Source organism: Sciurus carolinensis, chromosome X (assembly GCF_902686445.1).
Source record: "Sciurus carolinensis chromosome X, mSciCar1.2, whole genome shotgun sequence".
In the NCBI taxonomy this organism is placed as follows: Eukaryota; Metazoa; Chordata; class Mammalia; order Rodentia; family Sciuridae; genus Sciurus; species Sciurus carolinensis.
Genome location: NC_062232.1, coordinates 47,802,446 through 47,829,888, shown reverse-complemented (window position 1 = coordinate 47,829,888; position 27,443 = coordinate 47,802,446).

The following is a 27,443-nucleotide window of genomic DNA, read 5'->3' as shown; positions in this document are numbered from 1 at the left end:
GGGGATGGGGGAATGGCAAAGTTGATTTTTTTCTTTTTTGTTTTTTCTCCCTGGGGAATAATTGGTACCTTTTACCTCTTTTAAAGTTCCTCTATACTTTCAGGATCTTCTGGAATTCTGTAGCCACTACATAGGCACATCCAGTCTCAAAGATGAAAGGGATCTTTATAGGCTTCTTAGCTCATCTCCTCATTTTGAAGGTGGGGAAACTAAATTCTTAAATGGCAGAACAGATTGGCCAAGATTACCGAGTGAGTTATCTTCTGTGACTCTTTAGACTTCTCTAGAGAATCAGGTATCTCAATTTCCACTTTCTAGGGACCCTATAATTGTCATGGTGTAGAAATCTTACTCAGAGTAACCCAGAATAAGAGGAGGCCTCCTAAAATAAGAATCATTCTCTCACACAAGGCATGACAATCTAAGAATGTCTCAGACCTCATTGATATTTCCAAACTGTTTTGTTGCCATGCTAGGTTTAATTCCATATATATAGCTGTTAAACAGTGATCCTAAAGAGTAGGAGAAATTGTGAAGAACAAAAAATAGAAAAGTTCTCATTAAAAACAAAAAAAACCAAACAACAACAGAAAAAAACAACAAAGGGAATGGGTACTGAAAATCAGGGACCAACCAGATTGAGTATGATATTGGACAAGATTCTGGAAAACACCATGGAAAGAATGATGTGTGGGAACTTAGAAAAAGAGTGGTAATCAGTACATTCCCTCATAGGCTTGCCTGGAACACAAACAACATGTAAGATGGATTAACTGCATTGACTTTATTGGTGATATAACTAGCCTTATGAATTGGGGAAAAGAAGATATATGATTATCTGGCCTACGTTTGGGAAATTACCACACCTTTTCTGCATGTCTCTTGATTAATAGATAAACATGACTGACTGACAGGGTAGTTTGGTGAATGTATAATCAGCTAAATTGCCATATTCAATATAGAACTACTACTACTGTTACTGGAATTACTATTATCAATTCTGCTACTACTATATTTTTGTTTGTTTTAGTTTTATTTTGATAAATTTTATCCAGTATATTTAACATTGATATCACCATTTATCAGTGAAAAGTTCTGCTTCCTCAGATGTTGAAGTATAACATCAGAGAAGCACGCCAAGGCAAGCATATATTAAGCAGATTTTATTTAAAAGTAGTAATACAGACAGTCTTCTTCCAGGAGGGAAAAGGGGACATGACTGATGTTCTAGAATCCCCAGAAGTGAGCGGGCCCTGCATCTTTTATAGATTAGGGTCTCCTTTGTTCTCCTGTTCTCTCCCCCTTGTCTCTCTCCTTCCTGCCTATGTGGCTAGACCCAGGAGATGCCATGACATGGCAAAAAAGGTAAGAAGCAGATGGCAGGGGGAAGGATTCAGGCAGGTAGGGGCCCAGGGGGCATAAGTTAGCAATTCCTTGCTTGCAGTCTTTTGGTTGGGGTAGTATAGGCAGGTAACCTTGGTGATCAAAGGGCTCTGGAGACATTGAAATTCCAATCTCCCAGCGGTGGTCCCCAACTTCTCAGACTCAGATGGCCTTCATTCCTTGATTCCACCATATTTCTTAATCTACATTAACTTCCTGACCTCAATTCTGTCTTCAACATGTTATTATGGGCTATATATAGATAATAGAAAGATTAGTATAGTGAAGCAAATTAACATGGCCATTATCTCCCATACTTGAATTTGAATTATTTTTTGTGACAGGAACAACTGAAATGTACTCATTTAGTATTAATTTCATATTTTGTATGAATATAATCTTATTACCTATAGTTCTGTTTTTATGATTTATGTCTCTAGACTTTTTCATTTTACATATATACTACTTTGTATCCTCAGTCCTGGTAATCATTGTTTTGTTCTCTGCCTCTATATATTTGGAACTTTTTAGGTTCTAAAAATAAGTGAGATTATGCAATATTTTTCTTCCTGTGTCATATATAACTTAGTACAGGATCCTCCAGGCTCATTCATGTTGTGGCAAATGGCAAGATCATCTGTAGGACTGAATAATATTCCATTTTATGTATCTACATCAATTTATGTATCTATTGCTTCCCTATTTTTACTATTATAAATATTGCTGCAATTAACTTGGGAATATGGGTATCTTTATGGGGTGGTGATGTTGCCAACATCTCCATCCTTGTCCCCAACGCCAATCCAATAATGAGGACATGGTTTGAGAAAAAGGAAAAAGAAAGTTTATTGCTTTGCTAGCAAAGGAAAAACATGGGACTCCTCTCCCAAAGACTGTGATTCTGCCCATCAGCAGGAACAGGGACTTTTAAAGAGGTGACTCAAACTCTACATTCCACTTGTTCTTTGTTGGAGTTGTAATTCACTTGTTAATTTGGGAGATAGTCATTTCTGCGATCTGGTACCATCCCCAAAGTCTGGATTACTTTGTTGCTATGGTGGGTGTGTACTTCAGGGACAGATAACTGACTAGGATGGGAAAGAAAGGTAATCCTGTTTCCCCTGAGATTACGGAGAGGGAGAGATTAGGGAGGAGAAGGGATAGAGAAGAGAAAGAAACATATCCATTTTAAAAATAAGTTGCAGTGGCAGAGCAGCAAGGAGTACATTCAAAGTATAAAGTGGACCACTGTTACAGTGACTTCATTCCTTTGGATATATGCCCTAAAGAGAGATTGACGAGTATATGGTATTTTTATTTTTAATTTCCTTAGAAATCTCCATACTGTTTTCCATAATGGCTTTATAAATCTACGTTCCCATCAGCAATGTATGATAGTTCTGCCTTTCCATACTGTCATCAATTATTGTTACTTTTATACTTTTTGTTAATACCTATCTTAACAAGTGTGAGGTAGTAACCCATAGTGGTTTTGATTTGCATCTTTCTGATAATTAGTGATGTTGTACACTTTCCATATAAATGTTGGCCATTTTTTCTCTTCTTTCAAGAAATATGTATCCATGTATTTTGCTTATTTTTAATAGGGTTATTTGCTTTTTGCACTATTGAGTATGAGTTCATTGTAAATTTTGAATAATAATCACTTATCAAACATATGGTTTGCATATTATTCCTAAATTTGTAGACTTGCTAGCATTTTTAAATAATAAAACATCCTTTGCTGTGCCAATGATTTTAAGTTTAATGTAGTTTCACTTATTCATTTTTGTTTTTAGTGCTCTAAGCTTGTGATACTCAAAAATTATTGCAAAGGCAATATTTTTTTGCTGTAACTTTTTAAAATTTATTTTTATTGTAAACAAATGAGATACATATTGTTTCTGTTTTTACATGAAGTAAAGGCATACCATTTGTGTAATCATAAATTTACATAGGGTAATGGTGTTTGATTCATACTGTTAGTTTTTCCTTCCCACCACTCCTCCCACCCCTCTTTTCCCTCTATACAGTCCCCCCTTCCTCCATTCTTGCCCCCCTCCCACTCCCCACTATGTGTCATCATCTGCTTACCAGCGAGATCATTTGTCCTTTGGTTTTTTGAGATTGGCTTATCTCACTTAGCATGATATTCTCCAATTTCATCCATTTGCCTGCAAATGCCATAGTTTTATTATTCTTTATAGCTGAGTAATATTGCATTGTATACCACAGTTTCTCTATCCATTCATCAATTGATGACATCTAGGACATCTAGGTTGGTTTCAAAATCTGGCTATTGTGAATTGAGCAGCTATGTACATTGATGTGGCTGTATCTCTGTAATATGCTGATTTTAAGTCCTTTGGGTATAGGCCAAGGAGTGGGATAGCTGGGTCAAATGGTGGTTCCATTCCAAGCTTTCTGAGGAGTCTCCACACTGCTTTCCAGAGTGGCTGCACTAATTTGCAGCCCCACCAGCAATATATGAGTGTACCTTTTTCCCCACATGCTCTCCAACACCTATTGTTGCTTGTATTCTTGATAATCGCCATTCTAATTGGGGTGAGATGGAATCTTAGGGTGGTTTTGATTTGCATTTCTCTTATTACTAGAGATGGTGAACATTTTTTCATGTATCTGTTGATTGCTTGTATATCTTCTTCTGTGAAGTGTCTGTTCATTTCCTTAGCCCATTTGTTGATTGGGTTATTTGTATTCTTGGTGTAGAGTTTTCTTCTTTTTTTTTTAGGGTAAATTCTGAAAATCTGGGAAATAAAATAGAAAGATGAAAAATAGGGAGAGATTATGGCTGAATTTTTGTAATTGTCTTAGAGCCACTCAGGAGCAAATGACAGTGACTAAGAAGGGGCTCTGCCATGGGGTGATGATTGGGTTTGGCAGGCAGAAGTGAGGTTTTCTTTTTAAATTTAATTAATTTTTTTTATTATTGTAAACAAATGGGATACATGTTATTTCTCTATTTGTACATGGAGTCAAGGCATACCATTTGTGTAATCATAAATTTACATAGGGCAATGTTCTTTGATTCGTTCTGTTATTTTTTCCCTTCCCCCCACCCCTCCCACCCCTCTTTTCCCTCTATACAGTTCTTCCTTCCTCCATTCTTCCCACCCTCCTTATCCCTAAACCTAAACCTAACTCTAACCCTAACGCTAACACCTCCCACCCCCCATCATATGTCCTCATCCGCTTATCAGCGATATCATTTGTCCTTTAGTTTTTTGAGATTGGCTTATCTCATTTAGCATGATATTCTCCAATTTCATCCATTTGCCTGCAAATGCCATAGTTTTATTATTCTTTATGGCTGAGTAATATTCCATTGTATACCACAGTTTCTCTATCCATTCATCAATTGAAGGACATCTAGGTTGGTTCCAAAATCTGGCTATTGTGAATTGAGCAGCTATGTACATTGATGTGGCTGTATCTCTGTAGTGTGCTGATTTTAAGTCCTTTGGGTATAGGCCAAGGAGTGGGATAGCTGGGTCAAATGGTGGTTCCATTCCAAGCTTTCTGAGGAGTCTCCACACTGCTTTCCAGAGTGGCTGCACTAATTTGCAACCCCACCAGCAATGTATGAGTGTACCTTTTTCCCCACATGCTCTCCAACACCTAATGTTGCTTGTATTCTTGATAATTGCCATTCTAATTGGGGTGACATGAAATCTTAGGGTAGTTTTGATTTGGATTTCTTTTATTACTAGAGATGTTGAACATTTTTTTATGTATCTGTTGATTGCTTGTATGTCTTCTTCTGTGAAGTGTCTATTCATTTCCTTAGCCCATTTGTTGATTGGGTTATTTGTATTCTTGGTGTAGAGTTTTTTGAATTCTTTATATATTCTGGAAATTAGCGCTCTATCTGAAGTATGAGTGGCAAAGATATTCTCCCACTCTGTAGGCTCTCTCTTCCATTACTGATAGTTTCCTTTGCTGAGACAAAGCTTTTTAGTTTGAATCTATCCCAGTTGTTAATTGTTGCTTTTATTTCTTGTGCTATGGGAGTCCTGTTAAGGAAGTCTGATCCTAAGCCAACAAGTTGAAGGTTTGGACCTACTTTTTCTTCTATAAGATGAAGGATCTCTGGTCTGATTCTGAGGTCCATGATCCATTTTGAGTTGAGTTTTGTGCAGGGTGAGAGATAGGGGTTTATTTTCATTCTTCTGCATATGGATTTCCAGTTTTCCCAGCACCATTTGTTGAAGAGGCTATCTTTTCTCCATTGCATATTTTTGGCACCTTTGTCTAGTATGAGAAAATTGTATTTATTTGGGTTTGTGTCCATGTCTTCTATTCTGTACCACTGATCTACCTGTCTATTTTGGTGCCAATACCATGCTGTTTTTGTTACTATTGCTTTGTAGTAGAGTTGACGTTCTTGTATTGCTATACCCCCTGTTTCATTCTTCCGGTTAAGGATTGCTTTAGCTATTCTGGGTTTCTTATTCTTCCAGATGAATTTCATGATTGCTTGTTCTATTTCTATAAGGTACGTCATTGGGATTTTAATTGGAATTGCATTGAATCTGTATGGCACTTTTGGTAGTATGGCCATTTTGACAATATTAATTCTGCCTATCCAAGAACATGGGAGATCTTTCCATCTTCTAAGGTCTTCCTCAATTTCTTTCTTCAGTGTTTTGTAGTTTTCATTGTAGATATCTTTTACCTCTTCGGTTAGAATGATTACCAAGTATTTTATTTTTTTTTGAGGCTATTGCAAATGGCGTTGTTTACCTCATTTCCCTTTCAGATGTTTCATCACTTTGTATAAAAATGCTTTAGATTTATGCGTGTTGATTTTATAGCCTGCTATTTTGCTGAATTCATTGATGAGGTCTAGAAGTTTTCTGGAGGAGTGTTTTGGAACTTCTAAATATAGAATCATCTCATCAGCAAATAGTGACAGCTTAAGTTCCTCTTTTCCTATTCGTAACCCTTTAATTTCTCTAGTCTGTCTAATTGCTCTGGCTAGAGTTTCGAGGACAATGTTGAATTGAAGTGGTGAAAGAGGACATCCCTGACTTGTTCCCATTTTCAAAGGGAATGGTTTCAATTTTTCTCCATGAAGAATGATGTTGGCTATGGGCTTAGCATAAATAGCCTTTACAATGTTCAGGTATGTTCCTACTATCCCTATTTTTTGTAGTGTTTTGAGCATGAAGGGGTGTTGTATTTTGTCAAATGCTTTTTCTGCGTCAATTGAAAGAACCATATGATTCTTATCCTTAAGTCTATTGACATGATGGATTACGTTTATTGATTTACAGATGTTAAACCATCCTTGCATTCCAGGGATGAACCCCACTTGATTGTGGTGCACGATTTTCTTAATATGTTTTTGGATACGGTTTGCCAATATTTTGTTAAGGATCTTTGCAGCTATATTCATCAAGGATATTGGTCTAAAATTTTCTTTCTTTGATGTGTCTTTGCCTGGTTTGGGTATGAGGGTGATATTAGCTTTATCGAATGAGTTTGGTAGGGTACCTTCCTTTTCTGTTTCCTGAAATACTTTGAGAAGTATTGGAATGAATTCTTCTTTGAAGGTCTTGTAGAACTCAGCTGAGAATCCATCTGGTCCTGGGCTTTTCTTGGATAGTAGTTTTTTAATGGCTTCTTCTATTTCATTGCTTGATATTGATCTGTTTAAATTGTATGTGTCCTCCTGGTTCAGTTTGGGAGGATCATATGTCTCTAGAAATTTGTCAGTGTCTTCGGTAGTGTCTATTTTTTTGGAATACAGATTTTCAAAGTATCTTCTCATTATGTTATGTATCTCAGAGGTGTCTGTCGTGATATTTCCTTTTTCATCACCAATTTTAGTAATTTGAGTTTTCTCTCTCCTTCTCTTTGTTAGTGTGGCTAAGGGTTTGTCTATTTTGTTTACTTTTTCAAAGAACCAACTTTTTGTTTTGTCAATTTTTTGAATTGTTTCTTTTGTTTCAATTTCATTGATTTCAGCTCTGATTTTAATTATTTCCTGTCTTCTACTACTTTTGCTGTTATTCTGTTCTTCTTTTTATAGGGCTTTGAACTGTAATGTTAGGTCACTTAGTTGTTGACTTTTTATTCTTTTCTTGAATGCGCTCCATGCAATGAATTTTCTTCTTAGTACTGCTTTCATAGTGTCCCAGAGATTTTGATATGTTGTATCATTATTCTCATTTACCTCTAAGAATTTTTTTTGTCTCCTCCTTGATGTTTTCTGTTATCCATATTTCATTCAAGAACATAGTATTTTGTCTCTAGAGGATGGAGTAATTTCTGTTTTTTATTTTCTCATTAATTTCTAGTTTCATTCCATTATGATCTGATAGAACACAAGGTAGTATCTCTATTTTTTTTGCATTTACTAAGGGCTGCTTTGTGGCATAACATATGGTCTATTTTCGAGAAGGTTCCATGTGCTACTGAGAAGAAAGTGAATTCACTAGTTGATGGATGGAATATTCTATGTATGTCTATTAAGTCTAGGTTATTGATTGTGTTTTTGAGTTCTATGGTTTCTTTGTTTGGTTTTTGTTTGGAAGATCTATCCAGTGGTGATGGTGGTGTGTTAAAGATACCCAGGAATATTGTGTTGTGTTCTATTTGATTTCTGGAATTGAGAAGGATTTGTTTGATGTACATGGATGCACCGTTGTTGGGGGCATAAATATTTACAATCTTTATGTCTCCCAGATTTATGGTTCCCTTGAGCAGTTGAAATGTGCTTCTTTATTCCTTCAGACTAAATTCATCTTGAAGTCCACTTCATCTGAAATAAGGATGGAACCTCCTGCTTTTTTACTGAGTCCATGAGTACGGTAAGTTTTTTCCCATCCTTTCACCTTTAGTCTGTGGATGTCTTTTTCTATAAGATGAGACTCTTGAAGTAAGTATATTGTTGGGTCTTTCTTTTTAATCCATTCTGCCAATCTATGACTTTTGATTGATGAGTTTAGGCCATTATCATTCAGAGTTATTATGGAGATGTGATTTGTAATCCCAGTCATTTAGGCTTATTTTTGGTTTTTAACTTGGCTTGGTTTCTCCTTCAAATGGATTTTTCTTTAAGTTTCTTCCTCCCTTTACTGACCTAAATTGTTGTTTTTCATTTCCTCCTCATGGAATATTTTGTTGAGAATATTCTCTAACGTAGGATTTCTATTTGTAAATTCTTTTAACTTTTGTTTATCATGGAAGAATTTTATTTCATCTTCAAATCTGAAGGTTAGTTTTGCTGGGTATAGGATTCTTGGTTGGCAACCATGTTCTTTCAGAGTCTGAAATATGTCGTTCCAGTTCCTTCTAGCCTTTAGAATCTGGGCTGAGAAATCTGCTGATATCCATATTGGTTTCCCCCTATATGTAATCTGATACTTTTCTCTCACAGCCTTCAAAATCCTATCTTTATTTTGGATGTTAAGTGTTTTCATTTTAATATGTCTTGGTGTAGATCTGTTGTGATTTTGTGCATTTGGTGTTCTGTAAGCCTCTTGTAATTGATTTTCCATTTCATTCTTCAGGCTTGGGAAATTTTCTGCTATTATTTCATTGAATAGGTTGTTCATTCCTTTGGTTTGTATCTCTGTGCCTTCCTCAATCCTGATAATCCTTAAATTTGGTCTTTTCATGATGTCCCATAGTTCTTGGAGATTCTTTTCATGATTTCTTACCATCTTCTCTGTTTGGGAAACTTTATTTTCAAGATTAAATATTTTGTCTTCATTGTCTGAAGTTCTGTCTTCCTAGTGGTCTAGTCTTTTGGTGATGCATTCCATTGAGTTTTTTATTTGGTTTATTGTTTCCTTCATTTCAAGGATTTCTATTTGTTTTTTGTTTTTCTTTTTTTTTTTGAGAATCTCTATCTCTTTGTTGAAATGATCTATTGCTTCCTGCAGTTGCTCTTTCAACTGCTTATTGGTATTATCATTCATTGCCTGCATTTGCTCTCTTATCTCATCCTTTGCCTCATGAATCATCTTAATCATGTATAATCTGAAGTCCTTTTCTAACATTTCTTCTACCATACTGCCATTAGATTCTATTAATATAGAATCTAGATTTGTTTGAATCATTTTCTTTCCTTGTGTTTTCATGTTGTTCCTGTATCTTCCCCTCTAGCAGTGCTGATCTGGAGTATTGCTGATTCCCCCCTATAGGCTTATAGTGGCCCTATAGGTTTCCCAACCTTTTCTTTAAGGGGAGATCAATATTAGCAGTGCCCAATTCAGACAGTATGCAATCCAAACCAACTAGAGTCTATGAGGACATTAACAATATAGTCATAATAAACAGAATGAATTCAATTATTATCTTCAGTAAAACAAACAGGTTTGCAATAAGGTCTGCAGTTTCTAATGGAGGACAAAGTGGATGGGGAGGGATGTAGGATGTAGCTGTTAATGGGATACGAAAAGAATATATAGAAGTTCTACATAATAGAAAGAGTGAGAGTTTAATCAAAAGAAGTTGTTTGTTAGCATGCAAAAGAGAGAAAGAGACTCTGAGGGAACAGGTAAACAAAAGGAAAAGAGAGCAAGAAAAGTAAAGAAATAAAAACTTAAAATTGTTCAATAAGGAGAAAAAAGAAAATCCACACTATAACAGTCATATAGTATTCAAACCTCTTCCAGTCTTCAGTAGCCTGATGCATGAGAGGAACCTGACAATGAGCTTCAAATCTCTAGCAGTCGTCTCAGGTTGTGATTTGCCCCACCTAAAGATTGGAGCTACGGCTTCCAGGATTATCTAAGATGGCCCCTCTGGCTTCCAAATGTGTTGACAATTGGGGAGCTGCAGCTCGGGGTGTGGGCTTGGTCAGCTGGAGGTCCTGGAGGTGGTGTGTGTTCAGTCTGGTTGCGGGATCCTGGAGGCAGGGTGCAGTCAGTCGGTCTGTGGGTCCTGGTGATAGGGCACAGTCAGTCCGCCTGGGGCTCCTGGTGATGGGGAGTAGTCGATCAACGTGAGGACCTCAGAGGCAGGGAGTGATCGGTCAGGCTGAAGGATCCTAGAGACGGGGCTCAGTCAGTCTGGCCAGGGGTCCTATGGGGCCTGACTGTTGTCTCAAAATGGTGTCAGCCCCGGGTAACCAAACCTTCAGGTACTGTCACAGTGAACTTCCAGGCAACAGCAGGCAGCTGGCGCTCCACTGGTGGTCCGCAGTTTGCTGACTGCTGTCGTGGGATTGGAGGTAAACCTTGGTGGTGGATGATGGATAGGTGAAAGGCAAGAGATGGACAGGCAAGATGCAGGCAAAGGGCTGATGATAGGTGCCTGACAGTGAGCAATTTGCACTCAAAAAGGCGTTGATATGCTGACTGACTGCAGGTGATCCAGACAAATGGGGTAAACAGCAGGGGATTGATAAGCAGCTAAAACTCCCTCAACCAAGAAACAGATATCCTCTGCTTAAAACCGGAGTTACAGAGCAACAAGGAACACAGCCTCCCTCTTGTCCACTATCTTGGATCCATCCCTGTGTTCAACTTTTTAAGATTATTATTGAATGCAGGAAGGAAGGACTGTATAGAGGGAAAAGAGGGATGGGAGGGGTGGGGGGAAGGGAAAAATAACAGAATGAGTCAAACAACATTACCCTATGTAAATTTATGATTACACAAATGGTATGCCTTTACGCCATGTACAAACAGAGAAACAACATGTATCCCATTTGTTTACAATAAAAAAATATTATTTTCAATTATTTTTCAGACAATTCATAAAGTTCCTTTTCTTTGGGGTCAGTTACTAGGGAATTTTTGTATTCCTTTGGCACTGTCATATTTCTTTTCTTTTTATGTTTCATGTGTTCTTGCGTTGATGTCTGCACATCTGGCGATGTAGTCACCTCTTCCAAACTTTACAGAAAGACCTTCAACTAGGGCAGACTTTCATTTGCAAATGAACTTCAGGGACCTGGTGGGGCAGGGTACAGTGACTCTGGGTCTGTATGATTATAGTAATTTTAGTCTCCATGAAGCTTCTTGAGTTGTGATCAATGTTGGCAATGACTTGAGTTGCCTCAGTGGTACAGATGGCAGAAGATGGTGACAATGATGATGACTTTGTAGGCTATTAGGGCAAAAGTTCTAGGTATCTTCCTATTCTTTTTTTCCTCAAAGTGTGGAATCTTAGCTGAAGATATCTTTGTTGGTATTGCATCTGACACTGCTTACCGGCAGCCAAATTGGCTTTGGGATTTGGGGCACAGGTGTTGGGAGCAGCAATGAAACCTGTTTCACAAGAACCTCATGGTCTTGTGAAACTAACACCAATGACAGAAAGCACAAGTTCACTTTTCAAGGCACAAGTGGATGTAGTTCTCCACTAAGTCAGGGTTTGTTGCTCTGAGGCACACCCCAGTCGATTGGGTTCAGGGGACTGGAATGTGGCTGTGATTCTGACTAAGGGCAGAGCATTGGCATGGCTCTGGCTAAGAAGGGGGACACCGGAGGCTCATACCCTAGAGAACATGTTGCATCTCATATTTGGGACCAAAAACCAACAAGGTATAGTGACAACTCAGCCTCTGGGGTATAGGGTACCAAACAGTGGTGACTCTGGACTACTGGAATGTGGGACATAGCAGTATCTTGGGCTTTGTGAGGCCATATGCGGCAGCAAGAAGGACTCAGAAATAATACAAAAATACTAACGTGATGCTGTGTCTTATGCACTGTGGAATGGGAAGTAACACAACAATGACCCCATTCCTCAGTATGATGACTCAACAGCTTGAACTTTTGGATACTATTCCAGTTTCAGGTAAGTGAAGTGTGGTATTTTTTTTCCTGGAGGATAGGGTGGCACAATCAGACAAGACTCTGATTCCATAGAATGTGAGGAACCATATCTACTTGATCCCAGAAAGTATAGCTATAGGTCATTGGAGTCTCTGAACCCCTGTAGTGGGGTGCCACATAAGCTGTGTTGCTGAGAGGCACACATATTTTCTTGTGTTGGAAGTCTAATATCCATAGGGATATGATGCAGCCTCATCTGTGGTCCTAGGGGACATGAATACTCTGGTATGAAAGATTCCTGAAATCCCTGGGAGACTGAGTACTACCTTAGCTGTGGCACTGAGAGTGTGACCTCTGGTGATTCAAAATTTTGTTGAAGGTACCACTTCAACTGAACCCTAAAGGGATGATGCAAGCTTATATGTATAGGGTAGAGCATAGTAGCACTTCTTCTCAGGAATGACACAGTATCAGTGGTGACTGAGCCTCAGAAATGGAGGTATGCAATTTTTACTTGCCCTGGACCAATGCATACTCTAGCAGTAGCTCCAGTTCTATGATGACACACAGCAGTGGCATAATGTGCTATAGGGTGGTGGAGTACAACATTAACTCCTTCCCTGGGAAGAGGTCAGCACGTGGTGTCTGGGGAATTCCCTGAGCTGGTAGCAGAGATTCTGAGGATTGCAATAGTCTCCAGTAATGATGACTGCTGATGTCTCTCTGGTTATAGGGCCTACTGGGTTCTTCTTCCTTACCTTTTCCCTGTAGGTTTAAATCCTTCCTGGTTCTTGGGGTGACACTCACTGAGGGAATGGGGTAGCTGAGGCAAGGTGTTTCCTTCCATTCTGTAAGTGACCAACCTGGATTTCTGTGCAGTGTAGCTGTTTTCCAGTGTTCTCCATTAGTTATTTTGTTTCAAATATAATCGTTTACTCATTGTTTTGTGTTTTTTGTTTGTGATGGGGAGAGCACTAGCAGTTTCTAGTCAACCATCTTGCTGACATCACTCACTGCTATATTAATGTTCATAATATAATCACACATTGAATTAAATATAGTGATATTTTGGTTTTCAAAAGTGAATGGAGCATTCATCTATAGTCAAATGATTTTTGATAAGGGTATAAAGACCATTCTGGAAAAAATAAAAATTTTCAACAAAATCTGCTAGAAAAACTAGATCCATATACCAAAAAATGAGTTTGGACACCCTACCTCACACCACATATTATACTTAACCCAAAATGCATCAAAGACCAAAATATAAGATTTAAATGCTAAAATTCTTAGAATAGAACAGGTACACATTTTCATGACCTTGTATTAGGTGGTAGATTTTTGGATATGGTAACAGAAATATTAGCATCAAAAAATTTTTCAAAAAACACTATCAAAAAAGTGAAAATATAATCCAAATAATGGGAGAAAATGTTTGTACTTCATATATCTCATAAGTACTCTATTACCCAGATAATATGAAAAATTCTTACAACTATATTCTCCAAATATAGGAAATCTGTGTTCTGATAGATGGTTTTTGTTTCTGATCATAAAAGTGCAGTTTCCCTGTGTTTCCTCACACATATTCATTGTTTTATTTCTATGGGGCTGAAGTGCCTTCCAAAGGATTTAAAGGGACAGACGGTGTTTCTTTGATTTTTTTATTTTTCTACTTTTAAAATTTTCTTCTTTTAGAGGCAGGTATGTAAGGTGAAACTTCTGCATATGCCCAAAGAAAGGATGAGGAAATACCGAAGATGACTTCAAGTTTTCACCGCAGACTGATCCCTAGCAAAGAGATACTGTACAATTTAAGAGTCAAAAATCCTAGAAAACCTTGAGGAAGGATCTAAATCAGATTTACCATATTATAAAAATTCAAGTGTCCAGATTTTACAAAAACTCAAGAGACATATTAAGAAACAGTATAGTATGGCCCATTGAAATGAGTAAAATAAATCCATAGAAACTCCCTCTGAGGAAAACCAGATGGCAGATTAGCAGGCAAAATCTTTAAAAAAATGTCTAAAACTTCACAGAGCCAAAGAAAGACATTAACAAAGTCAGGAAAAAATTAATGAACAATATAAGAGTATCAATAAAGAGAAAACTTAAGGCACAAAAAGAAATGATAAAGCTTAAAAGTGTAATAACAAAAGAAAAATCCAACTAGAGGGATTCAAAATCATATTTTGGTTTTGGTACTGAGAATTGATTGCAGGGAACTTACCACTAAGCTACATCCTCAGTCCTTTCTATTTTTTATTTTATTTTATTTTTTTTATTATGGTTTAGATGTGAGCTGTCCCCCAAAAGTTCATGTGTGAGAAAATGCAAGCAGGTTCAGTGGTGAAACAATTAGATTATGAGTTCTGTAACCTAATCAGTAGTTTAATCAACTGAAATAGATTAATTGGGTAGTAACTGTATGCAACTAGGGTGTGACTGGAGGAAGCAGTACACTTGGAGTTTGCCTTGGGGTTTATATTTTGTCCCTAGGAGAGAAACTCTCTGCTTCCTGGTTGCCATATTCTGAGTTGCTTTCCTCTGCTGCAGCTTCCTTCCATGATGTTCTGCCTCACTGCAGGCCCAAAACAATGGAGTCGACTGTTAATGGACTGAAACTCTGAAATCATGATCCCCAAATAAACATTTTATCTTCTACATTATTCTTATCAGGTCTTTTGGTCACAGTGATAAAATGTTGACTACGCAGTCTCACTAAGTTGCTCAGACTTGCCTCAAACTTGAGATCCTTCTGCCACATCCTCCCAAGTTGCTAGAATTACAGACTTGTGCCACCATGTCCAGTTCATGTCAGATTTAAAAGACAGATGAAGAATTAGAAAATTTGATGGTAGGAAAATTGAAATGATCAAGTCTAGGAAAAGAAAGAAGAAATATTTAAGAAAAGTGACCAGATCCTAAGAAACAACTGGAAGAGAAAGAGCAAGGGAAATTTAGAAAATTTGAAGAAATAATGGAAAAGTTCCCAAATATGCTAAAAGACATGAATCAACATATCCAAGGTGCACAACAAAATCCAAGTAGGAAGAACTGAAAAAGACCCACAGTGAGACACATTATAAACAATTTTGAAATCCTAGACAAAAGGAGAATTTTGTATGGAGAAAGAGAGGAGCAACATACAATGGATACGAAATGCTCAATAATATTATCAGCTTGATTGTTCTGTAAGAAAACATGGAGGCAAAAATCAGGTTTAATATATTCAACCTGCTGAATGAAAAATAAAAACTCTTTATCAAGAATTCTATATCAGATCTATTCATTTACTGGCAAATGTCATAAAGTCATTCTTCTTTATGGCAGAGTAATCCTCCATTGTGTATATATACCTAAGGAGAACCAATACAATTTAAAAAAATAATTCAATATCAGGAAAATTTTCCTTCAAAATGAGGGGGAATTATAGCATTCTCAGATAAGCAAAAGGCAAAGGAGTTGCTACCATTGTATTTGTCCTGAAGGAAATGTTAAAGGTAGTCCTTTAAGTTGAAATTAAAGGACACTAGACAGTAACTTGAAGATATGAAAACGTGAAGATCTCCATTAAAGGTAAATATATGGGTAATTATAAATGTTAGTGTTATTATATTTTTGTTTGTAGCTCTAATTTTTATTTTCTGCATGGTTTAGAACATAAATGAATGTTATTGAGCATAAAACGTATAAAGATGTGTTCTGTAACATCAATGATAGAGGTGGACAGAGGCTATTAGAAACAGTTTTTATATGCAATTGAAGTTAAGTTGGAATACATTCTAATGTGATTATTATTATTTTATCACACAAATTAGTTAGGTCTTCATGGCTGTGACTAAAATACCTGACAAGAACAACTTAGAGGAGAGGAAAAGTTCATTTGGTTCACATTTAGAGTGGTTCAGCTCATACCTTCATTTCTCTGCGTCCAAAGTGAGGCACAACATCACTGGCAGAAGGTTGGTGGTGTAGGAAAGTTTCAGACCTCATGGTACCTAGGAAGCAATGAGAGGAAAGGAGCAACAGGGAAGATGAACCCTTCAAGGGCATGCCCCCATTTACCTACCTCCTCCAGTCATGCTCCACCTGCCTACAGTTAATACCCAGTTAGTCCAAACTAGGATGGACAGCTTAGGTCACAGTTCTCGTAATGCAATACTTTTACCTCTGAGTATTCCTGCATTAACATGGGAGTTTTGAGGAAACACCCCATATCCAAATCACAACAGTATGCTAAATACAATCCCCTACAGTCATCAAAAAGAATATATTTATAAAGTATCTATAAAATATACACAAACTGGAATGAGAAAGAAAATAATTCACTACAAAATATTAAAAAATTCAGAAGAAAGTATCAATGTAAGAAGTGAGGAAAAAATTGTATAAGATATGCAAATAGTAGCCAAGAAGAAAAAGTGGCTATGTTAATATCATACAAGATAGGCTTTAAATGTAAATCTTTATAAGAGATAAGCAACATTATATTTTAATGAAGAATTCCATACAGTAAGAAGATATAAATATTTACACACCTCATAAAGAGCCCTCAAATATATGAAGCAAACTGACTACATTGAAGGGAGAGATAAACCATTTTATGGTAAGAATTGGGACTTTAATACCCCACTTTCAAAAATGGATAAAACAACCAGACATAAGCCAGAAAATAGAGGACTTGAACAACACAATAAACCGACTAGACTTAACAGATATTTATAGGGCACTCCATCTAATAATAGCAGAATATGACCAGGCACAGTGGCCCATGTCTGTAATTCCAACAACTCTGTAGGCTGAAACAGAAAGATTGAGAGTTCAAAGCCAGCTTCAGTAACTTAGTGAGGCTCTAAGCAACTCAAGAAACATTGTCTCAAAATAAGCCATAAAAATGGGTGCTGGGGATGTGCTCAGTGGAAAGGGCCCCTGGGTTCAATCCCTGGTGCTACTATTACTACTACTGATAATAATAATAATACTAGCAGAATATAGAATTTCAATTTCACATGTAAAATTCTCTAGAATAGTCTATGTTAAATCAAAAAACAAGCCTCAGCAGATTTAAAAGGACAGATTCCACAAATACATGGAAATTTGACGACACCTTTTTGAACAAACAATATGTCAAAGAATAAATGACAAGGGAAATTAGAAAATAATTAGAGAAAAATGAAAATAATAGAACAGCATATTAAAACTTATGTGATACAGTAAAAACAGTACTGGGAGGGAAATGTTTTTAGCTATAAAATCCCTTCATTAAAAAATCATTTCAAATAAGAAATATGATTTTATGGAAAAGGAAAAGCAAGTTAAAGGCAAAGTTTATGGAAGAAAGGAAATTATAATGATTAGAGTGAATATCAACAGTATAGGAATGAAGGGAATAGAACAGAACAATGTAGAGAACAGAAAAGTAATAGAGTAAAACAACTAAATTGAAAATTGGTTCTTCATAAATATTCAACAAAATTGATTAACCATTAGTGAAAGAAAAAGAAATGGGAAGACAAAAATCAGAAATGAAAGTGAGGACCTCACTAATGACCTTACAGAGACAAAAAGAGGTTATAAGTGAATACTATGAGCAGTTATATGCTAACACAGTTGATAACCTAAAGAAATGAGCAAATACCTTGAAACACTCAAATTACCTTAACTGACTCAAGAAGAAATAGAAAATCCCAATAGACCTACGATAAGTAAAGAAATTGAAAGTAATTAAAGACCAAAACATGAAAATCAGTTGTTACTGTACACCAGCAATGAACAAATCAAAAATAAAATTCAGAAAATAACTTCACTTACAGCATTATCTAAAAGAATTAAACACCTAGGCATAAATCAAACCATGGAGGGAAAAGAATTGTCGACTGAAAGCTACATAACAATGCTGAAAGAAATTAAAGAATATGTAAATAAACGACATTAATAATGGATTTAACATTTTAAGATGTCAATAATACCCAAATACTATGATTTGCATAAGTGTCCCCAAATGCCCATATGATAAAGGTTTAGTTCCCATTTCTTGACATTATTGGGAGATTGCAGAACCATTAAGAGGTGGAGTTTAGTAATTAAAGGCATGACCTTGAAGGGGATGTTCATACCCAAGTCCTTCCCAAATGGACTCTTTTGCCAAATTCTCCCACCATGATATAATGCCTTGCCATAGTCCCCAAAGCATCAGGTTCAACTGACTGTGGACTAAAACCTCCAAAACTGAGAGCCAAAATAATGCATTTCCTCTTTCCAAATTTGTTCTCTCAGATATTTGACTATAGAAACTGAAAGTTGACTAACCTCAAAGTTATCTACATATTGATTACAATTTCTATGGATATTCCAACAGCTTTTTCACAGAAATGGAAAAGCCAATCCTCAAAATTGTATGGAACTGTCCCTCCAATAGCCAAAAACTATTGAAAAATAAAAACGTTTTTATTTCAAAAATCATTATAAAGATATGGTAATTAAATAGTGTGGCTTTTGTAATAAGGACAGACATAGAACAATGGAATGGAAAAGAAGGTCCAGAAATACACATATGTTCAACTGATTTTCAAAAAGGTTGTTCAAACCATTCCATAGAGAGAGATCAGTCTTTTCAACAAATGGTGCTTGACAAGTTGGATAATCACATGCAAAATGAAGTTGAATCATAACCTTACATGACATACAAAATGGATCAAAGATCTAAACATAGTAGCTATAACTGTAAAACTCAGGAGAAAACATGGGACTTATTCATGACATGAATTTAGCAACAATTTAATAATTATCACACCAAAACACAAGAAAAAAGATAAATAGATAAATTGAACTTCTTCAAAATTAAAAACTTTTATGCATCCAGAACAATGTCAAGAAAGTGAAAAATTTAACCAGAGAATGGAAGAAAATCTTTACAAACCATATATCTGGCAAGGCATTCATATCCAGAATACCTACAGAACCCCTACAAATCCACAAAAAATAACAAGCAAACAAATATATAAATGAACCAGAATGGAATAGATATTTCTCCAAGAAGATGTACAATGGTCACAGAGCACATGAAAAGTTACTCAATATCAGTAGTGACAAGGAAAATGTAAATGAAAAACATAAAGAGATACCATGCTATACCCACTGGATGGTTAGAAAACAAATAAAACAAAAAATAGCAACCATTGGTGAAGATGTGGTGAAACTGAAACCCTCATGCATTGCTGGTGAGAATTTAAAATGATGCAGTGGTATGAAAAATAGTTTACTTGTTCCTCAAAAGTTTAAAAGGAAAGCTACCATATGATCTATCAACTCCATTTATTGGTGTATCAGCAAAAGTATTTAAAGCAAGGGTTCAAAACAGATACTTGTTTGATTATGCTCATAATAGAATTATTCACAATAGCCTGAAATTGGAAGCTAACCAAATGTCTAATAACAGTTAACGGTATTATCAACTTTAAAAGGCACGAAAATCTCCTGCATTTTATGAAATGGATGGATTTTGAAAACACAATGAGTGAAATAACTCAGGCACAGAACACATAATGTGAGGTACCTTGAATAGGTAAATTCATAGAGACATAAAGTAAAATAGCAGTTACCAGGGAGGCTGAAGGAAGGTGAGAAGGAAGGGGAGGTTATTATTTAATGAGTACAGAGTTTATGTTGGGAATGATGGAAAATTTAACACGTAGATAGTGGTAATGTTTACACAACATTATGATTATAATTAATGCCACTCAATTGTTCACTTAAAAAAATCACAATATTTTGTTATATACGTTCTATCACAAAACTTTCTAAAGCAATGAAGTACTGATGCATTTTATATAACATGGATGAAATTTAAAACCATGTTAAGCAAAATAAGCCAGAAACAGGGCTACAAACTCTACGATTCTATTTACATGAAACATCCAGCATAGAAGAATACATAAATACAGAGGTATATTAGTGGCTTCCAGGAGCTGGTGGAAGGGGGAAATGGGGAAGAGATGCTAGTGTTTTGGGGGAATGATGAAAATATTCTGGAATTAGTGGTGATAATTGTATAACTAGGTGAATATATTTTAAAATACTAAATTTTAATAATAACTTAAAATGCCTAACATGAAAAGTTCAGGCTGAATAAGATGTGATTTAGCCATCAGCATATATGAAAGGATAAAGGGGTTGTGGTTAGTAATTAAATTCATAATAAGCCTCCAATGAGGAGTGACTTTTGAAGAAAAATAATGTGATCTGAGGCAACACAAACAGAAGTATATGATCTTTAAGAAGGGAAGCAGCTATCTTGTTCTTTCTTGGACTTTCCAACCACATGCTAAGGACTGTGCTTTATGCTAGCCCTATCTTTTAAAAAAGTATTTAATAATCTAAAACATGACTTCAGGGAATGTCTGCAGTAGATTCAAGTAAGTATTGGCCTACAGGATTTAAATACTCTCTAGGAGTTATTATAGTTTAGAAAAGGTTTAGTTACACAGGATTCAATTCCAATTCCTCTACTTATCAGGTTGGTAAATTTGAAGATGTCATTCATTCTGTCATTCAGTTGTTTTCATTTTAAGTGACAGAAACCTCAACTCCAATTAACTTAACCTATAATACCAGTGGTTCTGGAGGCTGAGGCAGGAGAATTGCAAGTTCAAAGCCAGTCTCAGCAATTTAGCGAGGCCTTAAGCAGTTTAGCAAGACCCAGTCTCAAAATAAATCATAATCATAATCGTGAAAAGGTCTGGTGATATAGCTCAGGGGTTAAGTGCCCCTGGGTTCAATTCCTGGTACCAAAAAAAAAGGGAGGGGGATATATAGGCTCACATAACTAAAAAGCCAGAGGTAGATGCACTTGATCTAGGAGCTCCCTGGCTATTCCTGGGATCTGACCCCAGCCCTCTGATGTTTTCTTTGGTTGCTTTCACATTTAGGAAGAATCTCCTTCTTGGATGGCAAGATAGCTGCTAGAAGCTCTATACTTCATAATTTCAAGTGTGTGTGTGTGTGTGTGTGTGTGTGTGTGTGTGTGTTTTGAAACAATATTTTCTGGACATTCTCATGCAAGTCGATGATTCCCCCTCAATGGACCACCCAAGGTCATTTGTGCAGTTCTCTGTGACTGAATGTGTAATTTACTTTGGGAATCAATATATTGATTGGTCATGGCTGGTTCACAAACCCCACACTTGGAATCTACCTGAAGCACATGTATTGAGAAAGGGGAGAGATCATGTCTTTAAAGTAAAAGCATGAGTCTTTTATCAAAAGGAAGGGAAACTCATGAAGCAAAAATAGCACAAATACCCTCTCTGTGTCTCAGATTTCTCATCTGTAAGATTATAATAATCAGGCCCACAACACAGAATCATCATGAAGTTTGAATGAAATAATGTGTGTAAATTATCTAACATAGTGTCTGATCTATGATAGATGTTATACAAATGTTAGTTTACTTTACTTCTCCTAATGTATATCAAAATCCATGTCTTCTGTTTCAGGACTTCAGACCAGTGTGACTGGGCTTCAGGCAGATGCTTTTACACTATAATTAAGTTTTCTTTTTCTTTTTTATAGAAGTTTGTTCCTTGGAATTTGAGCTACAAGGGTATAAAACTCAAGAAGCCTCCAGTCTCTACTATTTATCACATTAAAATATGTAAAGTCACTTAGTCTTCCCCTTGAATTTAATTGATAAAATTCTGGAGATGGACATTAATACCTGTTTCTCAGAAAAATCTCAAAGATATTCTTTCATAGAAAGTTTCCTTACTTAAAGGGATAAATCATTTAACCTTTCTGACATATCAAGAATGCTTTGAGGGTGACAATAGCAACTTTGAAAGAGATTTTCCTAAGAGTTTTGGTGACTTCGGGTGAAAAGAACATTTCTGACTCTTGCAGGAGGTACATAGACTTGGAGGCAATGAAGATGGAATTTGGAAGTTGGTGTAGAAGAAAAGAGGAAAGAGCAAGCAGATGGCATTTCCAATTACCCTTCAGAATGAGTCTGGGAGACTTCCTGATCCTCTTAAAAACTTCAAGATGGACAAAGCCATTGTTATAGCTTGCATATAAGGCATCCAAATAACCCATGTGTGACACAATGCAAGAAATCTTAAAGGTGAAATTTTTGGGTTATGAGAGCTTTAATCCAATCAATGTATTATTCCCCTAAAGGTATTAACTGAGTGATATCTGAAGATCATGTGGCTGGAAGAGGTGGATCCCTGGGGCATGTGCCTTTGAGGTATATATTTTGTGTCTGGAAAGTGGAGTCTCTATCTATTCTTGATCATCATGGGAGTTGCTTCCCTCCACCACAGTCTTCTGCCTTGGCATTCTGCCTCTCTTAAGCCCCAAGGAATGGAACCAGTTGTCTATGAACTGAGACCTCTGAAACTGTGAGCCCTAAAATAAACTTTTCATCTTCTAAAGTTGTTCTTTTCAGATCTTTTATTCAGAGCATCAAAAAAGCTGAATAAAACAGAAATTGGTACCAAGAAGTGGATTGGTTGTGGTGACTAACCTGACCAAGTGGTTCACAAGCTTTTGGAGCTTTTGCTGTTTATGGGAGTAATTTTGAAAATTTTAACAATGCAAACCAGAAAAGCTTTAGACTATTGTAAGCAGAACTTAATGGGTATGTCTTTTGGGAGCTCAGAAAACCAGAATGGTGATAGAACTACACTGAGTAAAGACTGGAATCATAAGGTTTTAGAGAAGAAGTATTGAAAATTGGAGTGGGTAAGAAGTTGTCTGCAGTTTGCCCATGTCCTGAGCCTTTCTATGAGGTTGATTTTAAAAGCAATGTACTTCTTAATCTGGTGGGAGAAAAATTCTAGGCAGCATAGCATTCAGGTGGTGGCATGGGTATTGCTGGTGGATTTTAGCCAAATTTATTGTGAAAATCAGAAGCAGAAAGCAGAGAAGAAAAATTTGAAAAGTTTGACCTTGAAAAGTGGGAGTAAAACTGGGGCTAAGGAAGTTGCAGTTATTAAAAAAGAAATGTTAAAGATTTTTCCCAGAGGCAACAAGATGGTTTGAGGGAATCTCAGGAGTTGGCCAGACCATACCCATCTCAGTCTCAAGGGAGTAAAATAAAAATTTCTTTGAGAACAAACCAGTGGAATGACCTGCTTGTACAGGGCAGCCTAGGAAGTTGTTTCACCTTTCTAAGCCACATAGGCACTCAGAGGCTGTTGCCACCAGGGTCCCAGGAGGCTTAACTATTGCTTGAGATTGCAGCAGACTACTGCTTGGTGGCAACCACATGGTACTGGTTCTGCAGAAATGCACGTTGCTATAATTAGGAGATCATGGAGGCTTCCACAGAGATTTCAAAGGAAGGTCTGGGAGTCCAGGTAAAGTACAACAGAGGCAGAATCCCTGCAGGCTGCTCCTGATAGTGTGATGCATGGAGATGTGTGGAAGAAGCTGAAGCTACAGTGGAGAAACCTGTGATAAGAAATGCCAATAACATGGGATGTATCCCTGGGAAAGCTGCAGGAATTGAGTAGAGGCAAACCAACTGAGAGGCCATGTTGGCTGCAAACAACAAAGCTATAGGGGTGGAGCTATGTAAGCCCTTTTTAGAGAACATGAGGATGCCGTGTGCCCCAGATGCCAGATGTGGAGCTAAGGGACTTGTTTGCCCAGCTGGATTTCAGTCTTGCTTTGGTCCCATCCCTTCTCTTTATGCCCCTACTTTTCTGAATGGAAATGTTTACTCTATACCTTTATATATTGGATGTATGTAATTTACTTTTGATTTTTGCAGAGACTCACATTAAGAATTTGTCTTGAGTCTCAGAAGAGACTTCCAACCTGAACTTTTGGGCAATGCATTTCGACTCATTGTATACAAATTGAACAAAACTTTTCATTCCTCTGGTTGTGCACAATGCAGAATCACACCATTCATGTAATCATATAAAGGGTAATAATGTCCATCTCATTCCAACATCTTTCCCATCCCCACACCCCCTCCCCTTCTCTCACTCCCCTCTGCCAAATTCAAAGTTCCTCCTTTCTTCCCTTGCCCCCCATTATGGATCAGCATCCACTTATCAGAGAAAACATTTGGCATTTGGATATTGGGGTTTGGCTTACTTTGCTTAGCATGATAAACTCCAGCTCCATCCATTTACCTGCAAATGCCATAATTTCATTATTTAATGCAGAGTAATATTCCATTGTGTATGTATGCCACAGTTTCTTTATCCATTCATCCTATTGAAGGGCACGTAGGTTGGTTGCACAGTTGTGCTATTGTGAATTGAGCTACTATAAAAATTGATGTGTCTGCATCACTGTAGTATGCTGATTTAAGTCCTTTGGGTATAGACCGAGGAGTGGGATAGCTGGGTCAAATAGTGGTTCCATTCTGAGTTTACTGCTTTCCAGAGTGGTTGCACCAATTTGCCACTCTACCAGCAATGAGTGTATCTTTTCCCCCACATCCTTGCCAACAATTATTGTTGTTTCTATTCTTGATAATTACCATTCTGACTGGAGTGAAATGAAATTTTAGAGTAGTTTTGATTTACATTTCTCTAATTGCTAGAGATGTTGAATATTTTTTCATGTATTTGTTGATCGATTATATATCTTCTGTGAAATGTCTATTAAGTTCCTTAGCCCATTTATTGATGGGGTTATTTATTTTATTGGTGTTAAGTTTTTTGAGTTCTTTATATATCCTGGAGATTAATGCTCTATCTGAAGTATGTGTGGTAAAGATTTTCTCCCACTCTGTGGGCTCCCTCTTCACATTACTGATAGTTTCTTTTGCATGAATAAACTTTTACTTTGAATCCATACCATTTATTGGTTCTTGACTTTATTTCTTATGCTTTAGAAGTCTTGTTAAGGAATTCAGTTCCTGAGCCAACATAATGAAGATTTGGGCCTGCTTTTCCTTCTGTTAAATGCAGGGTCTCTGGTCTAATCCCTAGGACACTGATTGACTTTGAGTTTACTTTTGTGCAGGGTGAGAGAAAGGGATTCAATTTCATTTTGCTACACATGGATTTCCAGTTTTCCCAGCACCATTTGTGGAAGAAGCTATCTTTTGTCCACTATATGTCTTTGGTGCCTTTGTCTAGTATGAGATAACTGTATTTATGTGCATTTATCAATGCGTCCTCTATTCTGTAACATTGGTCCACATGTCTATTTTGGTGTCAATACCATGTAGTTTTTGTTACTATAGGTTTGTACTATAGTTGAAGGTCTGGTATTATGATGCCTCCTGCTTCAATCCTCTTGATAAGAATTGCTTTGGCTATTCTGGGTCACTTTTTTTTTTCCAAATGTATTTCATGATTGCCTTTTCTATTTCTATGAGAAATGTTGTTGGGATTTTAATTGGAATTGCATTAAATCTGTATAACACTTTTTGTAGTATGGCCATTTTGACAATATTAATTCTGCCTATCCAAGAACAAGGGAGATCTTTCCATCTTCTAAGGTCTTCTTTAATTTCTTTCTTTAGTGTTCTATATTTTTCATTGTAGAGGTGTTTCACCTCTTTTGTTAGGTTGATTCCCAAGTGTTTTTTTTTTTAGGCTATTATAAATGGGGTAGTTTTCCTAATTCTCTTTCAGAGGATTCATCACAGATGAATAGAAATGCATCACATTTATAAGTGTTGATTTTATATCCTACTACTTTGCTGAATTCATTTATGAGTTCTGGAAGATTCTGGTGGAATCTTTTGAATCCTCTAAATACAGAATCATGTCATCAGTAAATAGTGATAGTTTGAGTTCTTCTTTTCCTATTCATATTTCTTTACTTTCATCGGTCTAATTGAATAAAAGTGGTAAAAGAGGGCATCTCTGTCTTGTTCCAGTTTTTAGTGGGAATGATTTTAATTTTTCTCCATGTACAATGATGTTGGCCTTGGGTTTAGCACAGATACCTTTATAATGTTAAGGTATGTTCCAGTTATCCCTAGTTTACCTAGTGTTTTGAAAATGAAGGCGTGTGTATTTTGCCAAATGCTTTTCTGCATCTATTGAGATGAACATATGGTTTTTTATCTTTAAGTCTATTGATGTGATGAATTATGTTTATTGATTTCCAGATGTTGAATCGACCTTGCATCCTTGGATTTAACACCACTTGATCATGGTGCACTATCTTTTTTTTTTTATTGTAAACAAATGGGATACATGTTGTTTCTCTGTCTGTACATGGCGTAAAGGCATACCATTTGTGTAATCATAAATTTACATAGGGTAATGTTGTTTGATTCATTCTGCCATTTCTTCCCTTCCCCCCCTCCCCTCCCACCCTTCCCCTCCATCTGTACAGTCCTTCCTTCCTCCATTCCTGACCCCCTCCCTAAACCCAACTCCAACCCCAACACTAACCCTTCCCACCCCCCATTATGTGTCATCATCCACTTATTAGCGATATCATTCTTCCTTTGGTTTTTTCAGATTGGCTTATCTCACTTAGCATGATATTCTCCAGTTTCATCCATTTGCCTGCAAATGCCATAATTTTATCATTCTTCATTGCGGAGTAATATTCCATTGTATATATATGCCACAGTTTCTTTATCCATTCATCAACTGAAGGGCATCTAGGTTGGTACCACAATCTGGCTATGGTGAATTGAGCAGCTATGAACATTGATGTGGCTGTATCTCTGTAATATGCTGATTTTAAGTCCTTTGGGTATAGGCCAAGGAGTGGGATAGCTGGGTCAAATGGTGTTTCCATTCCAAGATTTCTAAGGAATCTCCACACTGCTTTCCAGAGTGGCTACACTAATTTGCAGCCCCACCAGCAATGTAAGAGTGTACCTTTCTCCCCACATCCTCGCCAACACCTGTTGTTGCTTGTGTTCTTGATAATCGCCATTCTAATTGGGGTGAGATGGAATCTTAGGGTGGTTTTGATTTGCATTTCTCTTATTACTAGAGATGTTGAACATTTTTCCATATGTTTGTTGATTGCTTGTAGATCTTCTTCTGTGAAGTGTCTATTTATTTCCTTAGCCCATTTGTCAGTTGGATTATTTACATTCTTGGGGTAGAGTTTTTTGAGTTCTTTATAGATTCTGGAGATTAGTGCTCTATCTGAAGTATGATTGGCAAAGATTTTCTCCCACTCTGTAGGCTCTTTCTTCGCATTGCTGATAGTTTCCTTTGCTGAGAGAAAGCTTTTTAGTTTGAATCTATCCCAGTTATTAATTTTTGCTTTTATTTCTTGTGCTATGGGAGTCCTGTTGAGGAAGTCTGGTCCTAAGCCGACATGTTGAAGCTCTGGACCTACTTTTTCTTCTATAAG